Source organism: Coregonus lavaretus, assembly GCF_964263955.1.
Source record: "Coregonus lavaretus genome assembly, chromosome: 11".
NCBI classification, from domain to species: domain Eukaryota; kingdom Metazoa; phylum Chordata; class Actinopteri; order Salmoniformes; family Salmonidae; genus Coregonus; species Coregonus lavaretus.
This window is the reverse complement of record NC_139998.1, coordinates 5,660,315-5,687,481: the sequence shown is the minus strand read 5'-3', so window position 1 is coordinate 5,687,481 and position 27,167 is coordinate 5,660,315. Positions and strand designations below refer to the sequence as shown.

General features: G+C 42.5%; 1 pseudogene across 1 annotated transcript in view; it reads left to right on the top strand.

The window, feature by feature from the left end:
• Nucleotides 1–4,768, top strand: part of LOC311137051 (transmembrane and coiled-coil domain protein 3-like) — a 50,194-nt pseudogene extending 45,426 nt beyond the window's left edge. Inside the window, exons 6-7 of the transcript XR_014615445.1 lie at nucleotides 1,923–2,058; nucleotides 2,158–4,768. The product of XR_014615445.1 is annotated as a transmembrane and coiled-coil domain protein 3-like (transcript). The remainder of the gene's footprint in view (nucleotides 1–1,922; nucleotides 2,059–2,157) is intronic.
• Nucleotides 4,769–27,167: the final 22,399 nt, after the last annotated feature.

The window sequence follows — 27,167 nt, the reverse complement described above, 5'->3', positions numbered from 1 at the left end:
TACAGTGAATTATAAGTGAAATAATCTGTCTGTAAACAATTGTTGTAAAAATGACTTGTGTCATGCACAAAGTAGATGTCCTAACCAACTTGCCAAAACTATAGTTTGTTAACAAGAAATGTGTGGAGTGGTTGAAAAACGAGTTTTAATGACTCCAACCTAAGTGTATGTAAACTTCCGACTTCATTTGTGTGTGGACACCCCTTCAAATTAGTGGATTCGGCTATTTCAGCCACACCCGTTGAAAAAAAATCGAGCGCACAGCCATGCAATCTCCATAGACAAACATTGGCAGTAGAATGGCCTTACTGAAGAGCTCAGTGACTTTCAACGTGGCACCGTCATAGAATGCCACCTTTCCAACAAATCAGTTTGTCAAATTTCTGCCCTGCTAGAGCTGCCCCGGTCAACTGTAAGAGCTGTTATTGTGAAATGGAAACGTCTAGGAGCAACAACGGCTCAGCCGCAAAGTGGTAGGCCACACAAGCTCACAGAACAGGACTGCCGAGTTCTGAACGTAAAAATCGTCTATCCTCGTTTGCAACACTCACTACCGTGTTCCAAACTGCCTCTGGAAGCAACGTCAGCACAATAACTGTTCGTCGGGAGCATCATGAAATGGGTTTCCATGGCCGAGCAGCCGCACACAAGCCTAAGATCACCTTGCTCAATGTCAAGTGTCGGCTAGAGTGGAGTAAATCTCGCCGCCCTTGGACTCTGGAGCAGTGAAAACGTGTTTCTTTGGAGTGATGAATCATGCTTCACCATCTGGCAATCCGACGGACGAATCTGGGTTTGGTGGATGCCAGAAGAACGCTACCTGCCAATTGTAAAGTTTGGTGGAGGAGGAATGATGGTCTGGGGCTGTTTTTCATGGTTCGGGCTAGGTCCCTTAGTTCCAGTGAAGTGAAATCTTAACGCTACAGCATAGAATGACATTCTAGACAATCCGGTGCATCCAACTTTGTAGCAACAGTTTGGGGAAGGCCCTTTCCTCTTTCAGCATGACAATGCCCCCGTGCACAAAGCGAGGTCCATACAGAAATGGTTTGTCGAGATCGGTGTGGAAGAACTTGACTGGTCTGCACAGAGCCCTGACCTCAACCCCATCGAACACCTTTGGGATGAATTGGAATGCCGACTGCGAGCCAGCCTAATCGCCCAACATCAGTGCCCGACCTCACTAATGCTCTTGTGGCTGAATGGAAGCAAGTCCCCGCAGCAATGTTCCGACATCTAGTGGAAAGCCTTCCCAGAAGAGTGGAGGCTGTTATAGCAGCATAAGGGGGACCAACTCCATATTAATGCCCAGGATTTTGGAATGAGATGTACGACGAGCAGGTGTCCACATACGTTGATCATGTAGTGTACAAGCTCCATTTCAATAAGTTACTATTACAACTATGACAAGCTCCATTTCAGTAGGAACTACAGTAGGAACTGTTGTTGTAAAAGAGAATGTTCTTCATGAGGAGAGATACAGGTCAGATTACTTGATCAGCATTATTAAACCTCCATTACAATACAGAAGTAACTACAACAGCAGGAACATAACTAAAATGTTAGGTAATCCCTCTCACTGCACTTGCCAGTATCACTTTTTTATTAAGCTTATGCGTCGACATCATATTACACAGGTGGTGTTAGTCCCATCATCTATCGGCAATCTTCTTTTTTTGCTGTTATTTTTTGCTTGTCTCCAGCTGGTCTTGTTGCTATGTATGCTGCCAGCGAATGACCAATCCACAGAATGAAATATAACACTAGAATACTACACAATAGTATTGTATTTTATCTCTATGGATCAATCATTGTCTATAATTCAAATTCATGGTAGAATGACCAATTTGAGTGTTTTTGTCATTCTATTTCCTGGTAGGTATGACCAATCACAGTGTAAATATAATTGTATTTCCTGGTAGGTGTGAGCGGTTGGAGGACCAGCTGAATGATCTGACTGAGCTCCACCAGGCCGAGACAGCCGACCTGAAACAGGAGCTGGCCAGCATTGAGGAGAGAGTGGCCTACCAAGCCTACGAGAGGGCTAGAGACATACAGGTACTGTACTGGTGCATTGCTACTGGCGTCAGCGCAATGACAGTAGCTAGCTGTTTTCTAGACAGGGTTTATTGACCACGTTCTCCCTCCCCTCCACAGGAGGCGCTAGAGTCATGCCAGACGCGCGTCTCTAAACTAGAGCTCCAGCAGCAGCAGCAACAAACCGTCCAGCTCGAGTCCCGTGATGCCAGGGTGCTTCTGGGTAAAAGCATCAACATCATGCTCGCCATTGTCACCGTGATCCTTGTATGCGTCTCCACGGCCGCCAAGTTCGCCGCTCCCCTCCTGCGGAGCAGACGCCACGTTATGGGAACCTTCCTGGGCATGTGTCTGCTGGCGCTGTTCTGGAGGAACTGGGAGAGTCTACAGTGTGCTGTGGAGAGGGTCCTGGTGCCAGCCTGAGGGGGACAATAGTCTAATGCTGTCCATGCCATTCACTGCAACAAATGATCTACGGACTGATCTCAGAACTCCAACAAAACAGCCTATTTATAAGTGGTAAAATGCAGAAGGTGCATAGTGCAAATGAAGTCCGATGGGGGAAAATGGAGCTAGCAAAGCATGGTCACTGACTGGTTAATCTCATCACCCAGAATAACACTGAATATCACGACAATGTGGGGTGAATGAACACACAACGACAGACATTATAACAACAGCAACTACAACCACACTGCTAGAGAATGTTGCAGTCCTTGATCAGTGCTGTTTCTTGCAATGTTAAGGTTGAATCGCTGCACCCAGAAACAAGTCTCGCAGTGTTAAGTCCGTCATGAGAGACTATTGACTGTTTAAGATATAGGTTCTCCATTGGTCAGAAGGGGGGATGCTGTCCACAACACACTACAACAAATAATTTCCAGACACAGTCAGATCACGTGCATAGTGCAGAAGAATTGCAATAGAGCAAGCATGATGGGGGAAAGATGGGAGCTGGGTAAAGCATGGTTACTAACTGACTGACTGTTCATTATATAGGATCTCAATCTCCATTGTCTCTGACAGGGTTGGTGGGTTGGTCACAGCACACAATCATCAGAGGGCACGGTTGCATCACGGTTGTCTTACGGTCACAGAGGTTCATGGTTCGTGGTTCTTCACCCTATCCACGCCATCAATACACACACACACACACAACTCAGCCTTGATGCTCTGCTCTCCCAAAATTCTACTACAGAGACTATAGTTCACAAGACAGGAGTGAGGGAGGCGGACATCTTTTTAAAAATCTTTTATGTCTTAAGGTTTGTGTCTTACAGCCAATCAGCATTCCTTCTTTATTACCTTGCCTGCAGTCAGAAGTTTGTCAGCCATTTTTTAAAACTGTTGTTGACTTGGTTTGTTTACTTCTTTTATTGGATACATTTTAAAAGTGAAATATGTTCGATAGATTTTTTTAACGACCACTTGTTTGTTTGTTTTTAGGAAAGAATGTTCTCTGTTTCCCTCTAGATGGATAAGTGACGGGATGCTGTCTGAAGGTTGGGGGTTTGGGGGGTAAAAAAAAAAAAATCTATATACAAACTTAAACGAACAACAACTTACAGACACACACAAACCATGACTACATCTCCTCTGCCCAGACCAGCATGTTCACACCTCCATCCCTACTGCCTGCATTATTGTTTGCCACTTGGCCGTAAATTGTACCCATTTGTTTTTCTCAGTCGCCCATGCTATTTCAATATTTAAATAAACGGAATTCCAATAGTAATAATTAATGTGATAGAGAAAGTAGGAGGGACTGATTGGGTAATTTGCCAATTGATTGATGTGTGTTGACCTTCAAGAGGAAATTGTGGACTATCTATAACACTGTGATATGAGGCATTGGGTTCTTTTACTGTTCCTCTGAAACTCTTTTTCTGTTCCAATGGGTGATAGGCTAGCTACTCTATTACAATGAGAAGCAACTGAGCATTGAGCAGCCTTGCATACTCCACAGTGGACAGAGGACACTACAGGTTTGCAAAAGGAGTCTATTTTATGGACGTGTGTGTGTGTGTGTGTGTGTGTGGGGGGGGGGGGGGGGGCATGCATGAGGACTAGTATCTGTATGAAGACTTAACATGACAAATATGGACAATATCTAATGTTTGTTTGTTGTAATAACATTTCCTCTATTTTGTTTGTTTGTGTTGACCTAGTCAGTCACAGACAGGGTTGTTGATATTTACCTGCTGCTGACTGTATGTATACAGTATGAGATTACAGCCCAGTTTAAGATGGTGCTAGTGTTGCAATACTCAGGTAACTTTCCCAAAATGTCCATGTTTTCCAGAAATCCTGGTGGGAGGATTCCTAATTCCCTGCTTATTCACATTTTGATTCCAGGAATCTTCCAACTGGGAATTTGGGGAAAATTACCGGAATTTTGCAACCCTAGAAGGTACTTGCTTGGTTCAATGAATCGCAAACAAACCGCAACGTAATTACGACGCAATTATTACGTAATTACCGTTTTACCGTTTTAATTTCTAACTACAGTACCTGCTTAACGGGGCTACAGAAATTCTTTGTGTTCCTCTGTTTTGATACACCTGAAGAATTTACCTGAACATGGATTAGATTAATTACAGAGTCTTATTCATCTTCAGTGCATAATAATATGATTTACCTGTTCTCATGTATTATGTGCCTTCCTGTATGTGACAATTCTGTTTAAATTAAACAAAATAAAATGTTATCAACAAACCACTCCATGATATTTGAGTGAGTTTGAATATTTTGTCCTTGTCTGTCAGATATTTGCGTTTGAAAAAAAGTCAGGAATACCACCTTAGTGGTGTGGATGACAGTAATGGTCAAAATAATGAATGAACTAATGAAATAAAGTAATTAGTAGTTCATTCATGTCTGAGGTTTTTCCGTTAATAAAGTTGACCTGTCAACTGGCCAGGTCTGTACTATCACCACAAGGGGGCGTAAGTGCTTCATCATAGATCCTGACGAATAGTTACCTAAACAATTCAACAGCGGCCTCGACTGGCCATGATATTTCATGACATGACTCCTCCACTAAGCTCTCTCCTGTCTAGTTTCCATCCCACACTGCAGTGAATCGAGGTCTGTCTGTCTGTCCATCCATGGATCGATTCCAGTGTAACTATGGCTAGAATTACCCCTCTTTCTCTCTCTGTATGTGTTGTCTCCAACAGGGCTGCCATCCATGGGTTTATAGGGTAGTGTTGATGTTCATAGAAAGAGATGCTGCTTAGCCTGGCAGGGGGGAAAATAATGTCCTCTGCCTCTGCAATGTGGGTCACCTATCTGGCAGTGCCGTGTGTGTTTGTATGGTTGAGCCTGCGTGACTGACTTTGTGACTGCCTGCATGCCAGGAATAAGTGCAGAGAGAGAGAGAAGGAATGAGGAAGTTTACATACACTTAGGTTGGAGAAATTAAAACTTGTATTTCAACCACTCCACACATTTCTTGTTAACAAACAATAGTTTTGGCAAGTCGGTTAGGACATCTACTTTGTGCATGACACAAGTAATTTTTCCAACAATTGTTTACAGACAGATTATTTCACTTATAATTCACTGTATCACAATTCCAGTGGGTCAGAAGTTTACATACACTAAGTTGACTGTGCCTTTAAACAGCTTGGAAAATTCCAAAAAATGATGTCATGGCTTTAGAAGCTTCTGATAGGCTAATTGACATCATTTGAGTCAATTGGAGGTGTACCTGTGGATGTATTTCAAGGCCTACCTTCAAACTCAGTGCCTCTTTGCTTGACATCATGGGAAAATCAAAAGAAATCAGCCAAGACCTCAGAAAAAAAACCTGTAGACCTCCACAAGTCTGGTTCATCCTTGGGAGTAATTTCCAAATGCCTGAAGGTACCACGTTCATCTGTACAAACAATAGTACGCAAGTATAAACACCATGGGACCACGCAGCCGTCTTACCGCTCAGGAAGGAGACGCGTTCTGTCTCCTAGAGATAAACGTCCTCTGGTCTGATGAAACAAAAATAGAACTGTTTGGCCATAATGACCATCGTTATGTTTGGAGGAAAAAGGGGGATTCTTGCAAGCCGAAGAACACCATCCCAACCGTGAAGCACGGGGGTGGCAGCATCATGCTGTGGGGGTGCTTTGCTGAAGGAGGGACTGGTGCGCTTCACAAAATAGATGGCATCATGAGGAAGGAAAATTATGTGGATATATTGAAGCAACATCTCAAGACATCAGTCAGGAAGTTAAAGCTTGGTCGCAAATGGGTCTTCCAAATGGACAATGACCCCAAGCATACTTCCAAAGTTGTCGCAAAATGGCTTAAGGACAACAAAGTCAAGGTATTGGAGTGGCCATCACAAAGCCCTGACCTCAATCCAATAGAACATTTGTGGGCAGAACTGAAAAAGCGTGTGGAAGGCTACCCGAAACATTTGACCCAAATTAAACAATTTAAAGGCAATGCTACCAAATACTAATTGAGTGTATGTAAACTTCTGACCCACTGGGAATGTGATGAAAGAAATAAAAGCTGAAATAAATCATTCTGTCTACTATTATTCTGACATTTCACATTCTTAAAATAAAGTGGTGATCCTAACTGACCTAAGACAGGGAATTTTTACTAGGATTAAATGTCAGGAATTGTGAAAAACTGAGTTTAAATGTATTTAGCTAAGGTGTATGTAAACTTCCGACTTCAACTGTACATGCATAGAGATAAAAACATCTATGTGTACAATGTTCTATCTCTAGATTGATAGAAAGTAAAATATGAAAAGAAGATACTGTAGCTAGCTGTATCTGACTGTGTGGATCACTGGAACCCACGTATTAGCTCTATCTTACTGTATGAGGTATGGGAGCCATAGACTGGGAGGTTGGAGTTTAGAACAGAGCCAGCCAGACTCTCTCTGTGTGTGTGTGTGTGTGTGTGGACCAGAAGTCCACACAAGAAACCAAGAGAAAAATGACCAACTGGGGACATTTTGTTGGTCCTCACGAGGTCAAATGCTATTTCTAGGGAGTGTATGGTTAAGGTTAGAATTAGGTTTAGGGTTAGGAGATAGGGATAGTTTTAGGGTTAGGGTTAGGAGCTAGGGTTAGGGTTAGGGTTAGGTTTTTGGGTTAAGGTTAGGGTTAGGTTTAGGGTTAGGGGGTTAGGGAAAATAGTATTTTCAATGGAACTGAATTGTATGTCCCCACAAAGTTAGCTGTACAAGATTTTGTGTTTGTGTGTGTTGTGTGGGTGGACCAGCTAAGGCCTCTAGGGGAAAATAGATGTGTATGGCACACAGAGAGCATGGCTATGACTACGAGCTGGAACACAGGGATTAAGAGATGTAGTAGTGGGTATAAATGGGGGGCAATAGTTTCTCAATTCTCTCCAATCTGTTTTCTGTAAAGCTGTGTTTATTATGCAGAGAGAGAGAAAGAGAGAGAGAGAGAGAGAGAGAGAGAGAGAGAGAGAGAGAGAGAGAGAGGTCTTTGTATGTAACCTCATCGTTGAGTGTTTTCTATTCATTGCTTCCCATCTGATTGTGTGTGTGTGTGTGGCTGCAGCCTATTAACTGGGCTCTGCTTCATAATGAGCTAGTAATTATCCTGGGACTTCATCAATTCTCTATAGACACACACAGAGGATACATCCCAAAAGGCACCCTATTCCCTATATAGTGCACTACTTTTGACCAGATCCTATGGGCCCTGTTGAAAATTAGTGCACTATATAGGAAATAGGGTGCAATTTGGGACGAAACCGCAAAGCAGAGCAGAGGGGCTGGAGAGCCTCCTCAGGTTGGCATGGTGACCACAGCAAGGGATGGGACAGGGAAGTGGGCACTGAAAAGGGCTGCTGGAGGCGAAGGGGGTGAGGGTGAGATTATTTTTGCATAGAGAAAGTTTAGACCGTGTGCAAAATCATTGTCAAATCAAAATCATTATTTGATGTTACATCAATGCCATCCCTTAATTAATGTGTGTGTATGTGTACGTATGTGTACGTAAGTGTGTGTGCATGTGTGTTTCTGTGTGTGTGTGCGTGTGTGTTTATTTCTCAGATGGGAAAGTTATGACCTCGCCAACCAACTTTCAGGCAATTATTTAAACTGCTCTGGCAGTATAAGACCCTTCCTATTTCCTGTTGATGCTGTCATAGCAACAGCACATGTTTATCTTCACCTCGCCCTCTATTATAACAAAGTTTATCCCGGTTTTATTCAATATCATACAATGTATCAATGCACTTTGAAACACATAAACAAATTGTTGTACACACTACAAGACATTTAACCCTACAATATACACTACATGACCAAAGGTATGTGGACACCTGCTCGTCGAACATCTAATTCCAAAATCATGGGCATTAATATGGAGTTGTTCCCCCCTTTGCTGCTATAACAGCCTCCACTCTTCTGGGAAGGCTTTCCACTAGATGTTGGAACATTGCTGCGGGGACTTGCTTCCATTCAGCCACAAGACCATTAGTGAAGTTGGGCACTGATGTTGGGCGATTAGGCCTGGCTCGCAGTTGGCTTTCCAATTAATTCCAAAGGTATTCGATGGGGTTGAGGTCAGGGCTCTTAGCAGGCCAGTCAAGTTCTTTCACACCTATCTCGACAAACCATTTCTGTACGGACTTTGCTTTGTGCATGGGGTCATTGTCATGCTGAAACAGGAAAGGGCCTTCCCCAAACTGTTGCCACAAAGTTGGAAGCACAGAATCGTCTAGAATGTCATTGCATGCTGTAGCGTTAAGATTTTCCTTCACTGGAACTAAGGGGCCTAGCCCGAACCATGAAAAACAGCCCCAGACCATTATTGCTCCTCCACCAAACTTTACAGTTGGCACTATGTATTGTGGCAGGTAGCATTCTCCTGGCATCCGCCAAACCCAGATTATTCCGTTGGACTGCCAGATGGTGAAGCGTGATTTATCACTCCAGAGAACGCGTTTCCACTGCTCCAGAGTCCAATAGCGGCGAGCTTTACACCACTCTAGCTGACACTTGGCATTGCGCATGGTGATCTTAGGCTTGGAAACCTGTTTCATGAAGCTCCCGACGAACAGTTCTTGTGCTGACGTCGCTTCCAGAGGCAGTTTGGAAGCGTAGTGAGTGTTGCGATTATTACGCGCTTCAGCACTCGGCGGACCCGTTCTGTGAACTTGTGTGGCCTACCACTTTGCGGCTGAGCCGTTGTTGTTCCTAGACGTTTCCATTTCACAATAACAGCACTTACCGTTGTCCTGGGCAGCTCTAGCAGGGCAGAAATTTGACGAACTGATTTGTTGGAAAGGTGGCATCCTATGACGGTGCCATGATGAAAGTCACTGAACTCTTCAGTAAGGCCATTCTACTGCCAATGTTTGTCTATGGAGATTGCATGGCTGTGTGCTCGATATTATAGACCTGTCAGCAACGTGTGTGGCTGAAATAGCTGAAACCACCCATTTGAAGGGGTGTCCACATACTTTTGTGCATATAGTGTATGTATTTGTGAGTGACCATGCAAGATTTACATTTCACAAGATCACAAGGATCATAGTGATCTTCCTCAACTAAACACATATATCAAATTCTGTTTTCTGTGGATGTATTTGATCAGTAAGGTCCCTGAATTGTTACATAACCTAGCCAAGCACTTCTTTAAAATGCTCTAATTCAAAGGCACCTCAGATTTGCTGCTTTAGTTGCTTAGCAACCATCCATCGCCACAGCTACGCTTGAAGGTAAAACGTAGCAGCATCAGCAGCACAGTTTTCCTAAGCAGTAGATTGTATGTTAGGTAAATGTGCATCACTATAGTATTGAACCCCAAAGGTTGGATTACATGTATTAGCTAATGTAATTTTGTGAAAAGTTTATTTTATATATGATTACACTCGTTCCATATAAAATAAGTTGATTGTGCGGGTGTAAATAAATAGCCCACTAGTCTAACATCATGTATCCAGGGGAACTCAGAGGCAACAGCATGTCACACCAATGTTCATGGTCAATATTTCCTGTGCTTATATCAATTCAGACCTGGAATGGTGGTTTATGGAATTAGATTAATGGAATCTGATTGTTCGCCATGTTGAATAGGCCATGGACATTCTTCATAGGAAAGAGCACTGAGTGTCTGTCTGTTATTATACAACGGGTGGGTCTAATCCTGAATGCTGATTGTTTAAAAGCGCATTCCAGCTGGTGTCTATTCCACAAGTTGCCACCGGCTAAATCTATGATGTTAAAATGCCTATTTAGTCTGTTCCATCTGACTGCGCAATCCACTGTCTCATCAGCCCAGCCAGACAAATTATGAACTTGATCTCCACTATAAAAAGCATCTAGACATTATCTCACATTTCTTTTAGACTAACATTACGTTTTCAACAGCGGAGATTTATATAAACCTTGCTGTCTGTCTCTCCGACCTTTGCAACATAGTTTCAATATTCAAATTCGATCTCCAGCTGTCCCATAGTAATGAACGTGTTGGGGTCGGGAGTCGGGACGAGACAGACAGGCAGAAAGCGTTTCTCAGCCAGTCAAAATCATGAATCAGCTGGCATCATTTTTTGAATATATACAAAGAAATGTCAATTAAAAAAAGGTAAAGCGAAATGAAGTGCAGCTAGTTTGCAGTCTTTACAGCTTCAGTGTTTGAAGTGATTGTGTTAGCTGTGTTGTTGGCTAGCTCCTCTGAACAACAGTGTCCTGACAAGAGAGCACATTTTCTATGCCAGGCGAAATCGCGCCTCATTAGCTCATTGTTATGGATGTATCCAAATAAATGTCACTAGAAAACAGCTTAAACAAATGTAAATGCAGCTACTGTTGTTATTCTTTTTGACGTTTGACGTGATTGAAGTTAGCCGTAGTTGGCTAGCTAGCAAGCAAGAGAGAAGAACGTTGCCAGCCAGTATGGCAATGGAACATTTAGAATGAATGACTGGGTCGTGTCCATGGATACAGAACAAAAAGACTGAAAGACTGGGTCACGTCTCTGGCAACCGAACCAATAGAACGAACGACCAGCCGGCATGGGTAGCAACCCTAGATTTGTGTCGGGACTATATCTTGTGGAAGGATGAAATAGTTTGAAGAAATTCATCAAAATAATGTTTTTAATGAAAAAATGTAAATCATTAATTGAATAGGTTGGTAACCCGTTGTATAAAAGTGATAATGCCCTAGATGATATATTGGCTCGGTTTGCTGGCCCTCGACTTAATTTTGGGCCTAACAACAACCGTGCCAATATATCCTCCAAACACCGGCTTATCGGGCATTATCACTTAAACAAACCATACAAACTATACATTCCATCATCATCTCTGCATGCTAAAACACATAGACAAAACAAAGACCACAGTATGTTTGGCTGAGAGGATCCGAGGAGAACTCTTTCCCCTCCTTATGACCTCATAATGGGAACATTCTCTCTGGGAATATTCTCTTGGCCTTCCAGGACAAACAAGTTCTCTTCTCTCTGAGAATGACTGACTCCCACAGCATGAAGTCAACATTCCTAACCTCCCCTCAGTCCCCTGGTCCTGCTGTGTCTGTGGCTGTTCAGAAGTAGAAATAGAGCAGGAAAAGCCCCTCAGACCATGACAATCTAACAGTACATTCATGGATACACCCAATATGGCTGACGTAGTATTTGGAATGCATATTATTGCCTAACGTCTCCTGCCAATGCTGTGGTTGCGGCTGTTCAACCCATGAAAGCCCCTCAGACCATGACAATTTGACAGTTCATTCAATATGGCTGGCATGGTATTTGTGATGCATAGTATTGCTATGGTAATTATATATTTGCACAGTGATGCATCTTAAGCCCTATTTGCACGGGACTAGTATTACTATAGAACGTTGGTTATGTAATAATTACCCCAGCATGTCCGTTTTTTCAGTGGACAATTCGGACGGGATTAGTTTTACCAAACTGCCCCTGTGTGTGTCTGTGGCAACCACTTCCTCATCTGTCGGTACATCTGTTTGAGGAAACAGACACGTGGAACTGATGAAACTGGTTCTAAAGAGACATCAATCTTTCTGTCTGTTGTTGAATTTCCTTGTCTCATTGACTCTTGGATCTTTTTTTCTGTCCTTAGCTCTCTCTCTCTGTCTCTCTGTCTCTCTGTCTCTCTGTCTCTCTGTCTCTCTGTCTCTCTCTCTCTCTCTCTCTCTCTCTCTCTCTCTCTCTCTCTCTCTCTCTCTCTCTCTCTCTCTCTCTCTCTCTCTCTCTCTCTCTCTCTCTCTCTCTCTCTCACGCACGCACACACACACATATACACACATTTACAGCCAGGCACACATGACTGTAAGTCGCTTTGGATAAAAGCGTCTGCTAAATGGCATATTATTATTATTATTATTATTATTATTATTATTCTGTCACATCACATGCACATGTTTGTTTCTCAGCGCTGTACAGATATAGGAAAACATGTTGTTTTGAACACTTTTCTCATTCAGATAAAAACATGCTTGTTGATTCATGTGTGAGCACTTCCTGCTTTGTGACAGTGTTGTGATATGAACATCCTCTGGAGAGGGAGGGAGGCCAGTGAGGGGTTAAGCCCTCTCTCCTCTTTTCTCTTCTACTATCTTCTCGTCTAGTCCTCTAGAGTCATATTTTCAGACTGTCTCACGGCACGATTCTGGCTTGTTGCCACAAGCTGCCATATGTGAGAAAGAGAGTCGTAGATAAGCAGCCAAATGTGAGAAAGAGAGTCGTAGATAAGCAGCTAGATGTGAGAAAGAGAGTTGTAGATAAGCAGCCAGATGTGAGAAAGAGAGTTGTAGATAAGCAGCCATATGTGAGAAAGAGAGTCGTAGATAAGCAGCCAGATATGAGAGAAAGAAAGGAAGGAGGAGAGGGGGGGGGGGGGTTGGGTGAGGGCGGAAACTTGAGACGCTGTATTTAGAATGAGAGCCGTTCATTAGCAGTAAACATGAGAAAGAGAGAGAGAGAGAAACACAGACCGGGGAATCTCATTATAGGTATACCTTTGTCAGTGGGTCTGTGTGTGTGTGAGCGGGAGAGAGCAAGAGGGAGTGCGGAAAAGCTTTCAGAACTTCGGCACACACACCACTGTGCGGAATCAGTTGTAGAAAAAAAGGAAGGAGAGAGAGAGAGAGAGAGAGAGAGAGAGACAGAGGTTGTTGTCTGGAAAAACTGCATATTTTTTCTTTCATTTTGCTCCTCCCCTCTTCTCTCCCCTATTCTCTCTCGTCATCGCTACCGAGAAGAGAGCAGAGGCTTCAGCTCCCTGGAACTCTCCACTACTCCTGAGGTATTGACTGTGTATGTGTGTGTAGTGTTTCTGTTTGTTTGTGTGTGTGTGTGTGCTTGCCTGCTGCTGAGCTGCCTTTCAGCTCTTTCTGTGTGTTTCGTCTCTGCCTGCAGCTGAGGTGGGCGTGTGGAGGAGTTCTCTGACCATCTCGCCTACTCTCTATCTCCCCCCTATCATTCTATCTTTCTCTCTCTCTTTTGTTCTCTCTCTCGTTCTCTCTCTCTCTGCAGCTGCAGGGAGGTCATGGATGGACTGCGATTACCTCCACTCATAGAGGAAGTGCTGGAATCTACAGGTCTGTGCACTCGTTGCCAGCGTGTGTGTGTGTGTGTTCATGAGTGTGTGCAAATTGTTTGTTGAGGATCTGTATACGAGTGTATGTATTTATGCGGAGGCATCATGCACCCCAAAAATCTGAGGGGGCCCAAAGTACATGAGGGCGGCTGGGGGTGGTCCCATGAGGATGGCTAGGGCCCACTGTCTGGAAGTCGGAGAATCTAGCATTTTTCAACACCTGAAACAGCTTTTTTCCTACAATCGAGAGCCATAATCATTATGCTTAATTCTATGTCAAAAATATGTTTATTTTTCTGAATATCTAACCATACCTCTTGAGCTGTCTGTATCCTCCTGACTGGTGTTTTTTTTTTTTTCTTATCAAATGTGACCGACTGGCTCGATTCGGTCTTATGTAGCAATATTTGAAATTGTGTTTTTTACAAGTAGAGACTCAGAGCTAGAAAATTGTATATCATACACTACAGATGAGGAACAATGGGAAAGTAATTCTGCTTTGAAAGTTGATCAACTTGTAACCCCATTTTTGAGAAAATGGCCCTTGAACGTTTTGGTACACCTACTGGAGAGCTCTTCTTTGTCTACATCCATTCAGCATCGTTCATATCCTCTTAAGCCTTAGCCCCACCCATATCTTTAGGTTACAGAGTGAGTACAGTAGTGTACTAAACAACCAAAGATTTCAAGACTAAAGGCTGGGTTATACTACGTCAATCGACATGTCGGTAGACAGTTGTCACAGTGACATCATGAACATTTTATTGCCATTCGACATCAAACTTGTCCTTATGAAAAAGTAGAAACACAAAAACTACAGGCTGCATGACATCAGCAGCCTGGTGGTCCAAAATAAATAATAAATAATAATACAAAACTGGTGTATTTTAACACCAATAAACACATCCGTTTAGAAATGAATTTAATATATGTCAATCTAGCAAAAACAATGAACCATAATCCCAACTCATAACGTTACTACCCTGCATGAATCTGCAGGTAGCTAACCAACTAGGTTCAATGTTTGCTGGATAGCTAACATTAGGCTATAACTAGCAATGCAAATGGCTCTGAGATACAAATAATATTACTACACAGATCATAAGCGTAACGTTAGCTAGCGAGCCAGCCAGCTAAAGTTAGCTAGTTAGCTAACAATACGCTTTAACTTGCAATGAAAATGACTTTCTGACAAAATTAGTAATGTATAATATCTGAAAATGTAGCTAGCTAGACTCTCTTACCCGTATACATGGATGAACGCTTCTCCCTCTATGTCATGGATGCCATGGTTGCTCTTAGTTTGAAGATGTAATCCGGAGACAGGTGTTCTTTTTGACTCCCTCTGTATATTTGCAATCAAATGCCAGAATTTTCTCCATCTCCTTAGCTATCATACTCTGCTTCCATCGGGCATTCCACTGATTTCAAAACTCGGTGCTACAGAAAGTGGAGAGCAACACTTTTGCAGTTCTTCATTATATCTTTCAAAAAAGCCACGTTAGAAAGGATTACCTACACATACTGAGCAGCTCTTGTTATAGACAGAAGTGGCTACATGGCAGACCAATCCGAACTCATCTCTCGGCATGTCCAGCCCATCTATTATCTCAGCCAATCATGGCTAGTGGGAAGGTTCCTGTCTTTTTCCGTGGCTAAACCAACTAGGCTCGTAATTTAACAATTGTATTCATATTTACAGATCGCATACAAGTTTGTTATTAAGGCACATGAAAGTTCACATGTTCCAGAACGCATTTCTGCTAAAAAGCGCATTTTGATAAAAAATGAATGTTTACGTTCAAATGCCTCTCCTGTGAAGTAGTGACGTGAGACATACGCCTAGTTTCCTGAAATAAGTCACAAATTTGCTTCACTTCATCTATGCTAAAATCTGGGTAAAAGATCGAAAGGGATGTGAGTCTTACATTTATTTATTGCTTGCTTTTCTCAAGTCTAGCATACCAGCTAAAATAATTAGACAAGCTAGCTACTCTAACTTCAATGAAATGGCTTCTTGGTAGCTAGTTATGAGGTTCGGAGATTGGGAACCTATCTTGGTTAGTTAAAGCCAACTTCATAAAATTGCTAGGTGGCTAGTAATATTACAGAGAAACAACATCAACAAAATAAAAACATTTACATTTAAAACAGGACAAATCTGAGGGGGCACGTGCACCTGTGCCCCCTATGGGCATGATGCTTCTGTGTTTATGTGTACATATCTGCATGTGTTTTTGCATATCTGTGTGTATGTGTGTATTTCTGTGATGGTGCTATAACATCTTTCAACAGCACTAGGTCCAAGAGCAGATACACTCAACTGATATGATAATATCTTTGTATGTATCGGTCTGTATGGTCAGTGTATAATCAGAGGAAGACAGAGAATGTTCCTTAACAGGAGAGAGGGATGAGCTGTTGAACTGAGGAGGTGGAGAGGGGACAAGTGGTCAGGTGGTTGGAGAAGAGAGGAGAGGAGGTGGGGAGAGAGATTGATGCGCTAGCTAGTCTGTTCTCTTCATATCAGATAAGAGGAGAGCTACATTCCATCTCTCAGTTGTCAGGCTTCAGGACTGCAGATAGGAGAGACTGCAGAAAGGAGACAGAGTGGATGTTACTGTGTGCTATCTATGGGATTACAGGAGATTTAATGGTGCAACCACAACCACAGCATCAGGTATGAATGGACTGTTTTAATGATCAGGTGAAGTGGAAATAATATGGACAGGGTTGTATAGGGGCAGTCAGTCGAAGTGAATGGTCAATTATTAAGGATGACTGTGATTTCATGTTATGTGATGTTACAGAATCAGGTTTGATGGATGGAGAATAGTACAGTTTTACAAAATGCTATATTGTCACTCTTTAGAAGTGAATAGTCAATAAAAATGACTGTTTGTGATTTGATTTGATATGATGTGATGTTTCTTTAAATAATCATGTTTAGTGATGTAACATTTACCAGTTGCTTCTTGATCAGCTCTTGCTTGAATGATCTGTAAAGCGTATATGGACACAATGAAACCAGTTCTATTTTTAAATTCATTTTTTATGAAGGTGCCATGTCTGACTGCTGATATTCTGTTTAATCTCGGTTCAGTTCAACCTAAAGCTTCATGCGTACTACGTTTTAGATACACAATGCACTGATTGTAATTTACTCTGGATAAGAGCGTCTGCTAAATGGCTACAAAATAAATTGATTAGATAATGTACAATGGCCTTCTGTCACTGTCACATAAAACTAAGTATAACAGCACATTAACACTGTAATAGTACCCATTTTGAGAGGAATGCAAATAATGCGTTTGGTGTTATCCATGTAGGAAAGAGCTGCAGGGCTTCAAAGTATGTAGGGCAGTGAATGGGCAGTCTCAGTGGAGGTCTGTGTGTCTACGTTACAGGGACACACACACACTCGTTACACAGTGGATCAGAGGAGACACAGGTCAAGCTCCTTTTGATCACTGCTGGGGTTGGAGCTTCCTGTTCAAATCTTGTTGTTGTTGTCTGCTGGATACTGAACTGTTCCTGTTGCTCCTTTTGACCACCGTTGAGTTTGCCAGATTGGAGATTCCTGTTCTTCCATGTCTTGTTGTTGTCTCTTGACTGAACTGGGGCCTGCAGAGTTGAATGTGGGTTAAGTTGTACTTGTATCCTCCTCCTTACATCACCCTTGGGTTTTACCCTCTACTTTGGATGCAGACTCAGAACCCAGAACAGGGTTTGCTGGAGATGCACTGTTGTTAAGGCTCGTTGCTCCACTAGCTAAATGGAATAAGTCAAATTGACTTGACTAGAGTGTAAATGCATCTTCACCTTTAATTAATAATGCTAAGGGCAACTCAGAAGTCTCTTGTTACCCCAAACAGAGGACTCAAAATGTCTCAGTGTCAGCCAGAGGAGGAAGATGGATCCTGACTCAGGTCCGGATTGGCTCTTCCTGTTATCTCAGCTCTCCCAGGGACTTCTCTCCTGTCATCAGCTTTAGGCCTGACACATCTTTGGCATGCATTTAACTAGCGTGGTCAAACCAGACTGATCACTGCACCATGGTTTCACTTGAGGCCTGCTTTTAGAACCTTACTGTTAAAAGCTCCCTTATAGTGTCCTTTTAGGTTTAGTGTTGAAGTGCCTCTTACCCTTGATTGACAACTAATGCTGAAAGAGAAATGAGAACTGAAGTGGAGGCTGATAACACTATCATGTCAATGTATGGATTTACTGTAGGACTGGGGATTCACCCTGAGTTGTGTTGCTTCATTATATTTTTTTGGCTGTGGGCTTATTCTACATACAGCACAGAGAGTACCATCTCATAACAAAACTAGACACACATCCCTCAAGAGTGCACGGCCTGCACACACACACATGCTGCAAGCATACACACACACCACGCACACAGTAGCACATACAGCAGTCGTGAGCGAATCGTGTACCCCACCATCCTCACCCACCACCTCTTACTCCCACATGTACTTGCCCACCCAGCCAGGTTACCCGTGATACAAGTCATTATTCGACATCCATCCATTTCTGAGGACGTCGGGAGATGATGTGGAAACCGGCCACTAGGGGCAACAGTGAGCGCTGTTACCTTCTGCTTCCAAAGGTTGCAAGTTTGAATCCAGTGATAGAAAGATGTTTTCGATATTTTTGTTTTAAGCCTGTCCCAAACCTTAACCCTTACCTTAACCATTCGCCGTTAATGCGTATCCTTAACAATTTGGAGTTAATGCCTGAACTTAACCTTTAACACTTTGATATTTGACATTTGGAACAACTTTGAAATTTGACGTTTGAGAAACATAGATGAAGGTCTAATTCTGACAAGAGACTGCGAGAGCTGGTCGTGCCCACCATCACCCACTCTTCCCTCTCTCTGCCCCCTCTCTCTTTCAGCAGCAGTCCTACGCTCTCTTTATCGCCCACACACAGTGGTACCTGACTCCAGTGTTCATACTGCCCACACAATGCTCCTCTCCACTCTTCTCCTCTCTTCTGCTCCTTCACTGTCTTCCGACTGGTGGCGTAATACCTACACGAATCACGACGCTAGTCTTTTCCAGTGCTCCTTTCCTCCTCCTCTCCTCTCCTCCTCTCCTCCTCAACCAGTGCTAGTGCTGTTTGCTCCCTCAGCTGAGAACTCCCCCAGGCTGCCCTCTCCCTCTCTCAGGCCTGCACCCGTGTGTTTGGATTTCCCTCTCTCTGCTTTCAGGGTAGTGTGCTGCAGGTCCCTGAAATATTCAGTATGTCATATGTTTTTCTCTTTTGGTTACACAATGGAAAAACCTCTGCTTTAAAGTTCGACTAGCTGGACAGGGAGGGATAATAGTGAACTCATGGGACTCTTTCCTTTTTTTCTAGTTTGTTTTCAAGCCTTAGCTACTCTTCTCCTTTCTGCAAGACATTGTTGTTGTCAACTTGCCCTCATCATTGCTCATTGCTTGTATGTGTATGTGTATGTATGCGTGCATGCCCATCTGTCTGTATACGTGTGAGTGTGTCACTGTGTTTATGTGTCTCTACTATATGTTTATAATACGTCTTTCTCTGTGTGCATGTGTTTCTGTGAGTGTGTGTACAATATATATGTGTTTCTATGTATGTACAGTATGTATGCCATGGATACGTTTTTGTGGCTGCCTGCGTAGGAGGCTTTTCATTATTCACATACCTCCCACTCCTGCCCTTGCTCTGAAGCCTCTCTCTCTCTCTCTCTCTCTCTCTCTCTCTCTCTCTCTCTCTCTCTCTCTCGCTCTCGCTCTCTTATTTAGCGGTATTCCCTCTCTCCCTCACAATTTAAATGAGATTTCTAGAGAATACTGAATGCAATCAGGTGGGAGCTGCAGATTTCTGATCAAAGCATGTATTCCCACATCCCTTGTCTCTCTGCTTTGTTCTCTCTGCATTTCATAATAGAAATGACACACACTCACTCACTCAACTCACTCACTCACTCACTCACTCACTCACTCACTCACTCACTCACTCACTCACTCACTCACTCACTCACTCACACACATTCACTCATACACACACACACACACACTCACTCACTCATTCACACACACACACATACACACACACACACACACACACACACACACACACACACACACACACGTTTGTTTTACTATCCTTGTGGGGACCCAACAATTGATTTCCATTCAAAATCATATTTTCCCTTAATCTAACCCTAACCTTAACCCCTAACCCTTACCCTAATTCTAACCTTAACCCTAACCCTAATTCTAACCCTAAACCTAACACCTATGCCTAAAAATGCCTTTTCCTTGTGGGAACCAGGCGAAATGTCCCCACTTGTCCGAATTTTCCTTGTTTTACTATCCTTGTGAGGACTTCTGGTCCCCACAAGGATATTAAAACCAAACACACACACACACACATTCACACACACACAGATACACACTCACTACCACACTTTTTGCATGCTCATCTAATGAGGCCCATTCTGTAATATGTCTATTCCTCTGACCGACTTACCCTGTTTCCCTTTGAAAGCGCAAACACGTATCAACCATTTAAAAACACAGTGGCTCATTAAATCAGCCAAACTCTCTCTTCAGTGCCTCTGTAATGTTACTGCACTGTTCAGTTCTGTAGTTTCTTCAACTTCGCTTTTATTTCCCTCTCTTTCTCTACTGCTTTTCTCTCCTCTGGGGTTTGAGTGACTTGAGTCATAAACACAAAGTGGCAATGGGATAACGTTACCCCATGTTAGTTAACTCTCTCTATATCTCTCTTCCTCTCTTTCTCTCTCTCTCTCTCTCTCTCATTCCCTCTTTATCAATTTATCTCTGTTTCTCTCCCTCTTTCTTTCTTTCTTTCTTTCTTACTTTCTTTCTTTCTTTCTTTCTTCATTTCTTTCTTTCTTTCTTTCTTTCTTTCTTTCTTTCTTTCTTTCTTTCTTTCTTTCTTTCTTTCTTTCTTTCTTTCTTTCTTTCTTTCTCTCTCTCTCTCTCTCTCTCTCTCTCTCTCTCTCTCTCTCTCTCTCTCTCTCTCTCTCTCTCTACTCTCACTCTCACTCTCACTCTCACTCTCACTCTCACTCTCACTCTCACTCTCTACCTCTCCCTCTCCATTGCTCTCCATTGCTCTCTCATTCTCTCCATTTCATCTGAGAGCATATCTGTTTTATGTTTGAAGTGATCCTACACTCCTCTGCCGTTGACGCTCTTTGGTAACCAGGGCCAACAAATCTAGCACACCTGGGCACCTCTCAGGGTAGATGAGATGAGGATGGAACCTTTTTATCCAGGAAATAAAAACATAGTAAACAAAAACAGTGGACTCATTAGCATATGAATGTGTGTGTGTGTGTGGGGGGGGGTCGCCATTATGATGATGCGAGAATATCACTTCATGCTCATCTAATGAGGCCCATTCTGTAATATTTATATTCCTCTGATCCACTTTCCATTCTTCCCTTTGAAAGAGCAAACACGGATTATCCATTTCAATTACACAAGGCTCATTAAATCAGCCAAACTCTCTCTTCAGTGCCTCTGTAATGTTACTGCACTGTTCAGTTCTGTAGTTTCTTCAACTTCGCTTTTATTTCCCTCTCTTTCTCTACTGCTTTTCTCTCCTCTGGGGTTTGAGTGACTTGAGTCATAAACACAAAGTGGCAATGGGATAACGTTACCCCATGACACACTAAGGTTAGTTAACTTTCTCTCATTCCCCCTCTCTCTCTCTCTCTCTCTCTCTCTCTCTCTCTCTCTCTCTCTCTCTCTCTCTCTCTCTCTCTCTCACTCTCTCACTCACTCACTCACTCACTCACTCACTCACTCACTCACTCACTCACTCACTCACTCACTCACTCACTCACTCACTCACTCACTCACTCTCTCTCATTCCCTCGCTCTCTCTCTCTCTCTCTGTCTCTACTCTCACTCTCTCCCTCTCTCTCTTCCTCTTTCTCTCTCTCTCCATCTCTCTCTTGTTCTCTCCATTTCATCTAAGAGCCTCTCTGTTTTATGTTTGAAGTGATCCTCCTCTCCTCTGATGTTGACCTAACAAACCATATGGGTCTGATGAGATGCGTTGCTGTTGACGTTCTTTGGTCACCAGGGGCAATGGATTGAGCACACCTGGGCACCTCTCAGGGTAGATGAGGATGGAACCTTTTTATCCAGTAAATAAAAACATAGTAAACAGAAACAGTGGACTCATTAGCATGTAAACATTCCATACACTCTAGCCTAGACTTAGTGGTGGAGGTGGGTGGGTGGTTGGGTAGCCATGGTGATGATGTGAGAATATCACTTCACCTTTCTCCTCTGTGGTTTTGATGCTAAAATAGGAGAGAGGAGCACTGTAAAAAATGACTCTTTGGATCAACCTACAAAGATGGCATCAACTGGTTACAAGTAAATTAGTTAGGTTTTCTCAATTGAAAAATATACATTTGTTGAAACCAAATAAATGATTCAATGCCAACTGTTGTATTTGATTATTAACAAACCTATATTTCTAGTTGCAACCTATTTCTTTCAACACTCAACTTACTTTCCCCCTTTGGTTAAACCTAATAAATAACATAAAACAAATTAAGTTGGTTCCATAACATGAAATAATGACACCAAACACTTTATTTTTATAAGACTTTCACATTAACTGGTTACAATATTGACTCTCACGGGTGGCCAAAAATAACAAATGGAAAGCCACGCCCCCAATAGGCCACACACCCCAACTCTTCTTATAGGTTTAAAGAACCAAAGCATAATTTTGGATCATACCAATACATAGAGAATGATAAAGGCCTCTAGTGGCCAAAAAGCCATTATAGCATTGGCAGAGCCATTGAGGGCTTCCGCCATGCTTCCGCCATTTTAAAGTAGTCAAAGTAGTCAACTGGTTGGGGATTCCTATGGGTTGTAGCCATAGAGAATGATAGAGGCCTCTAGTGGCCAAAAGGCCGTATTCCACCATTTTATTGTAGTCAACTGGGTGGGACATCCAACTTCATTGGCTGATCCATCCTGGTGACCCTGTTGGAATCAATGGTGCTGCCCATGAGAGAGTGTGAGAGAGTGTGAGAGAGCGTGAGAGGATGTGAGAGAGTGTGAGAGAGAGAGAGAGAGAGAGAGAGAGAGAGAGAGAGAGAGAGAGAGAGAGAGAGAGAGAGAGAGAGAGAGAGAGAGAGAGAGAGAGAGAGAGAGAGAGAGAGAGAGAGAGAGAGAGAGAGAGAGAGAGAGAGAGAGAGAGAGAGAGAGAGAGAGCGCTTCAGAGCAGGGACAGGAGCGGGTGGTATGTGAATAATGCAGGCAGCCACAAAGATGTATCCATGGCATACATACTGTTCATACATAGAAACACATATATATAGTACACACACACACATGCACATGCACACATGTATTATAAACATATAGTAGAGACACATATAAACACAGTGACACACTCACACATGTATACAGACAGATATGCATGCATACATACATAAAAGCATGCACATACACACACATTCATGCATACAGATGCATGCACACACACATACACTACCGTTCATAAGTTTGGGGTCACTTAGAAATGTCCTTGTTTTCGAAAGAAAAGCAATTTTTTTGTCCATTAAAATAACATCAAATTGATCCGAAATACAGTGTAGACATTGTTAATGTTGTAAATGGCTATTGTAGCTGGAAACAGCTGATTTTTAATGGAATATCTACATAGGCGTACAGAGGCCCATTATCAGCAACCATCAGTCCTGTGTTCCAATGGCACGTTGTGTTTGCTAATCCAAGTTTATCATTTTAAAAGGCTAATTGATCATTAGAAAAACATTTTGCAATTATGTTAGCACAGCTGAAAACTGTTGTGCTGATTAAAGAAGCAATAAAACTGGCCTTCTTGAGACTAGTTGAGTATCTGGAGCATCAGCAATTGTGGGTTCGATGACAGGCTCAAAATGGCCAGAAACCATATCACTTTCTTCTGAAATTCGTCAGTCTATTCTTGTTCTGAGAAATGAAGGCTATTCCATGCGAGAAATTGCCAAGAAACTGAAGATCTCGTACAACGCTGTGTACTACTCCCTTCACAGAACAGCGCAAACTGGCTCTAACCAGAATAGAAAGAGGAGTGGGAGGACCCGGAGTGTCTAGTTTGAGAAACTGATGCCTGACAGGTCCTCAACTGGCAGGTTCATTAAATAGTACCCGCAAAACACCAGTCTCAACGTCAACAGTGAAGAGGCGACTCCGGGATGCTGACCTTCTAGGCAGAGTTGCAAAGAAAAAGCCATATCTCAGACTGGCCAATAAAAATAAAATAAAAAAACACAGACACTGGACAGAGCAAGATTGGAAAAAAGTGTTATGGACAGACGAATCGAAGTTTGAGGTGTTCGGATCACAAAGAAGAACATTTGTGAGACGCAGACCAAATTAAAAGATGCTGGAGGAGTGCTTGATGCCATCTGTCAAGCATGGTGTAGGCAATGTGATGGTCTGGGGGTGCTTTGGTGGTGGTAAAGTGGGAGATTTGTACAGGGTAAAAGGGATCTTGAAGAAGGAAGGCCATCACTCCATTTTGCAACGCCATGCCATACCCTGTGGACGGCGCTTGATTGGATCCAATTTCCTCCTACAACAGGACAATGACCCAAAGCACAGCTCCAAACTATGCAATAACTATTTAGGGAAGAAGCAGTCAGCTGGTATTCTGTCTATAATGGAGTGGCCAGCACAGTCACCGGATCTCAACCCTATTGAGCTGTTGTGGGAGCAGCTTCACCGTATGGTACGTAAGAAGTACCCATCAAGCCAATCCAACTTGTGGGAGGTGCTTCAGGAAGCGTGGGGTGAAATCTCTTCAGATTACCTCAACAAATTGACAACTAGAATGCAAAAGGTCTGCAAGGCTGTAATTGCTGCAAATTGAGGATTCTTTGACAAAAGCAACATTTGAAGGACACAATTATTATTTCTATTAAAAGTCATTATTTCTAACCTTGTCAATGAGTACATTTCCTATGCATTTTGCTATATTTCCTATTCAAACTAATTTAATGTATGTTTTCATGGAAAACAAGGACATTTCTAAGTGACCCCAAACTTTTGAACGGTAGTGTACTCTCAAACTTGGTGCGCCATAAGGCAGAAACCTTCATGCACCTGCAGACCAGACAGCCTTTGGCTTCATGATTTTTAGATGGCTTAATTCCTTCAAAAAAAAATATTTAACCTTTATTTAACCAGGCTAGTCAATTAAGAACAAATTATTTTTACAATGATGGCAAGAGGCAAAAGGCCTCCTGTGGGATGGGGGCTGGGATAAAAATAAATAAATACAAAAAAACTATGGAAGAGAAAAAGGACAACACAGACAGAAGACAACAGCACAAATACAACAGCACAAATACAACAGCAAAGAAACAGTTGATGTGTTCATGTGCATGCAGGCGTGTGTGTGAAGTAAAACAACATGCTTCCTTACATAAGACAATGCAAACTAATGACAACTAGAAACAACTACATCTCAAAAACCTCTTCATCTATTTGTCCTTTGAACTCCTCCAGGGACGCTCCTGGTGTTAAAGGTTGGCTTAGAGGGAATTCCAAGACCAGGGGGCTGAGTAATTAAGGACCTTTTTCCATGCTCGGTTAAAACTTTCAGGACTCTTAGAATAAAACAAGATTGAGAATTGCGCTTATATGTGTTTTCATTTAGAGCTAGAAGAGAGGATAGATAAAATGGCAGTTTTCCTAAAATGGCCTTATAAATAAGAATGTACCAGTGTTTGAGCATGCGTGTTGCTAGTGATGTCCACTCGACAGCACTGTAGAGATCACAATGGTGAGTCAAGAGCCTTCAGTGTAGAGCTTGAGGCTTGCACATAAATACAGTGAACAAAAATATAAACGCAACATGTAAAGTATTGATTCCATGTTTTTTGAGCTGAAATAAAAGATCCCAAAAATGTTCCATACGTACAAAAAGCTTATTACTCTAAACTTTTGTGCACAAATTTGTTTACATCCCTGTTAGTGAGCATTTCTCCTTTGCCAAGATAATCCATCTATCTGACAGGTGTGGCATATCAAGAAGCTGATTAAACAGCACGATCATTACACAGGTGCACCTTGTGCTGGGGACAATAAAAGGCCACTCTAAAATGTGCAGTTTTGTCACACAACACATTGCCACAGTTTTGAGGGAGCGTGCAACTGGCATGCTGACTGCAGGAATGTCCACCAGAGCTGTTGCCAGATCATTTAATGTTCATTTCTCTACCATAAGAGAACATCGTTTTAGAGAATTTGGCAGTACGTCCAATTGGCCTCACAACCGCAGACCACGTGTATGGCATCGTGTGGGCGAGCGGTTTGCTGATGTCAATGTTGTGAACAGAGTCCCCCATGATGGTGGTGGGGTTATAGTATGGGCAGGTATAAGCTACAGACAATGAACACAATTGCATTTTATCAGCGGCAATTTGAATGCACAGAGATACCGTGACGAGATCCTAAGGCCCATTGTCGGGCCATTCATCCGCCGCCATCAGCTCATGTTTCAGCATGATAATGCACGGCCCCAATGATTCAAGGATCTGTACATAATTCCTGGAAGCTGAAAATATCCCAGTTGTTCCATGGCCTGCATACTCACCAGACATGTCACACATTGAGCATGTTTGGGATGCTCTGGATCGACGTGTACGACAGCATGTTCTAGTTCTCACCAATATCAAGCAACTTCGCACAGCCATTGAAGAGGAGTGGTACAAGATTCCACAGGCCACAATCAACAGCCTGATTAACTCTATGTGAAGGAGATGTGTCGCACTGCATGAGGCAAATGGTGGTCACACCAGATACTGACTGGTTTTCTGATCCACGATCCTACCTTTTTTAAAGGTATCTGTGTCCAACAGATGCATATCCCAGTCATGTGAAATCCATAGATTAGGGCCTAATGAATTTATTTGAATTGACTAATTTCCTTATATGAACTGTAACTCAGTAACATCTTTGAAACTGTTGCATGATGAGTTTATATTTTTGTTCAATATAGTATCACCATAGTCCAATACGGAGAGAAAAGTACAATGAATCAACTCCTTTCTGGAGGCAAAAAAAGCAAGCTTTGTGCCATTAATAAAACCCAATAAGCAGCTTGAGTTTCCTGACAAGGTTCTCTAAATGGGTGGTGAAGCTCAACTTCTCATCCACCCAAACTCCCAGATATTTGTACGTTTTGACTTGCTCTATAGAATGTCCTTCCATGGTAGTACTTAATATTGGAAAATATCATGCATTTTGTTTTAGAGGAATTCAGAACAAGCTTCAAATCGTATTTAAAGCTGTTTGAGCTTTTTCAGAAGCCAAAGTCAAAATGTTGCCTCTTGAATAGAAAACAGTGACATCCGCATAAAAATATACATCACCTGTCTCAATATGTTGTTGATATAGATAATAAACAGCAGGGGACCTAAAATGTATCCTTGAAGCACACCCGAGCACAGGTAGTTCACAAACCAGTCCAGAGCATGACCAGTATTCCCAACACACTTCAATCTCTGC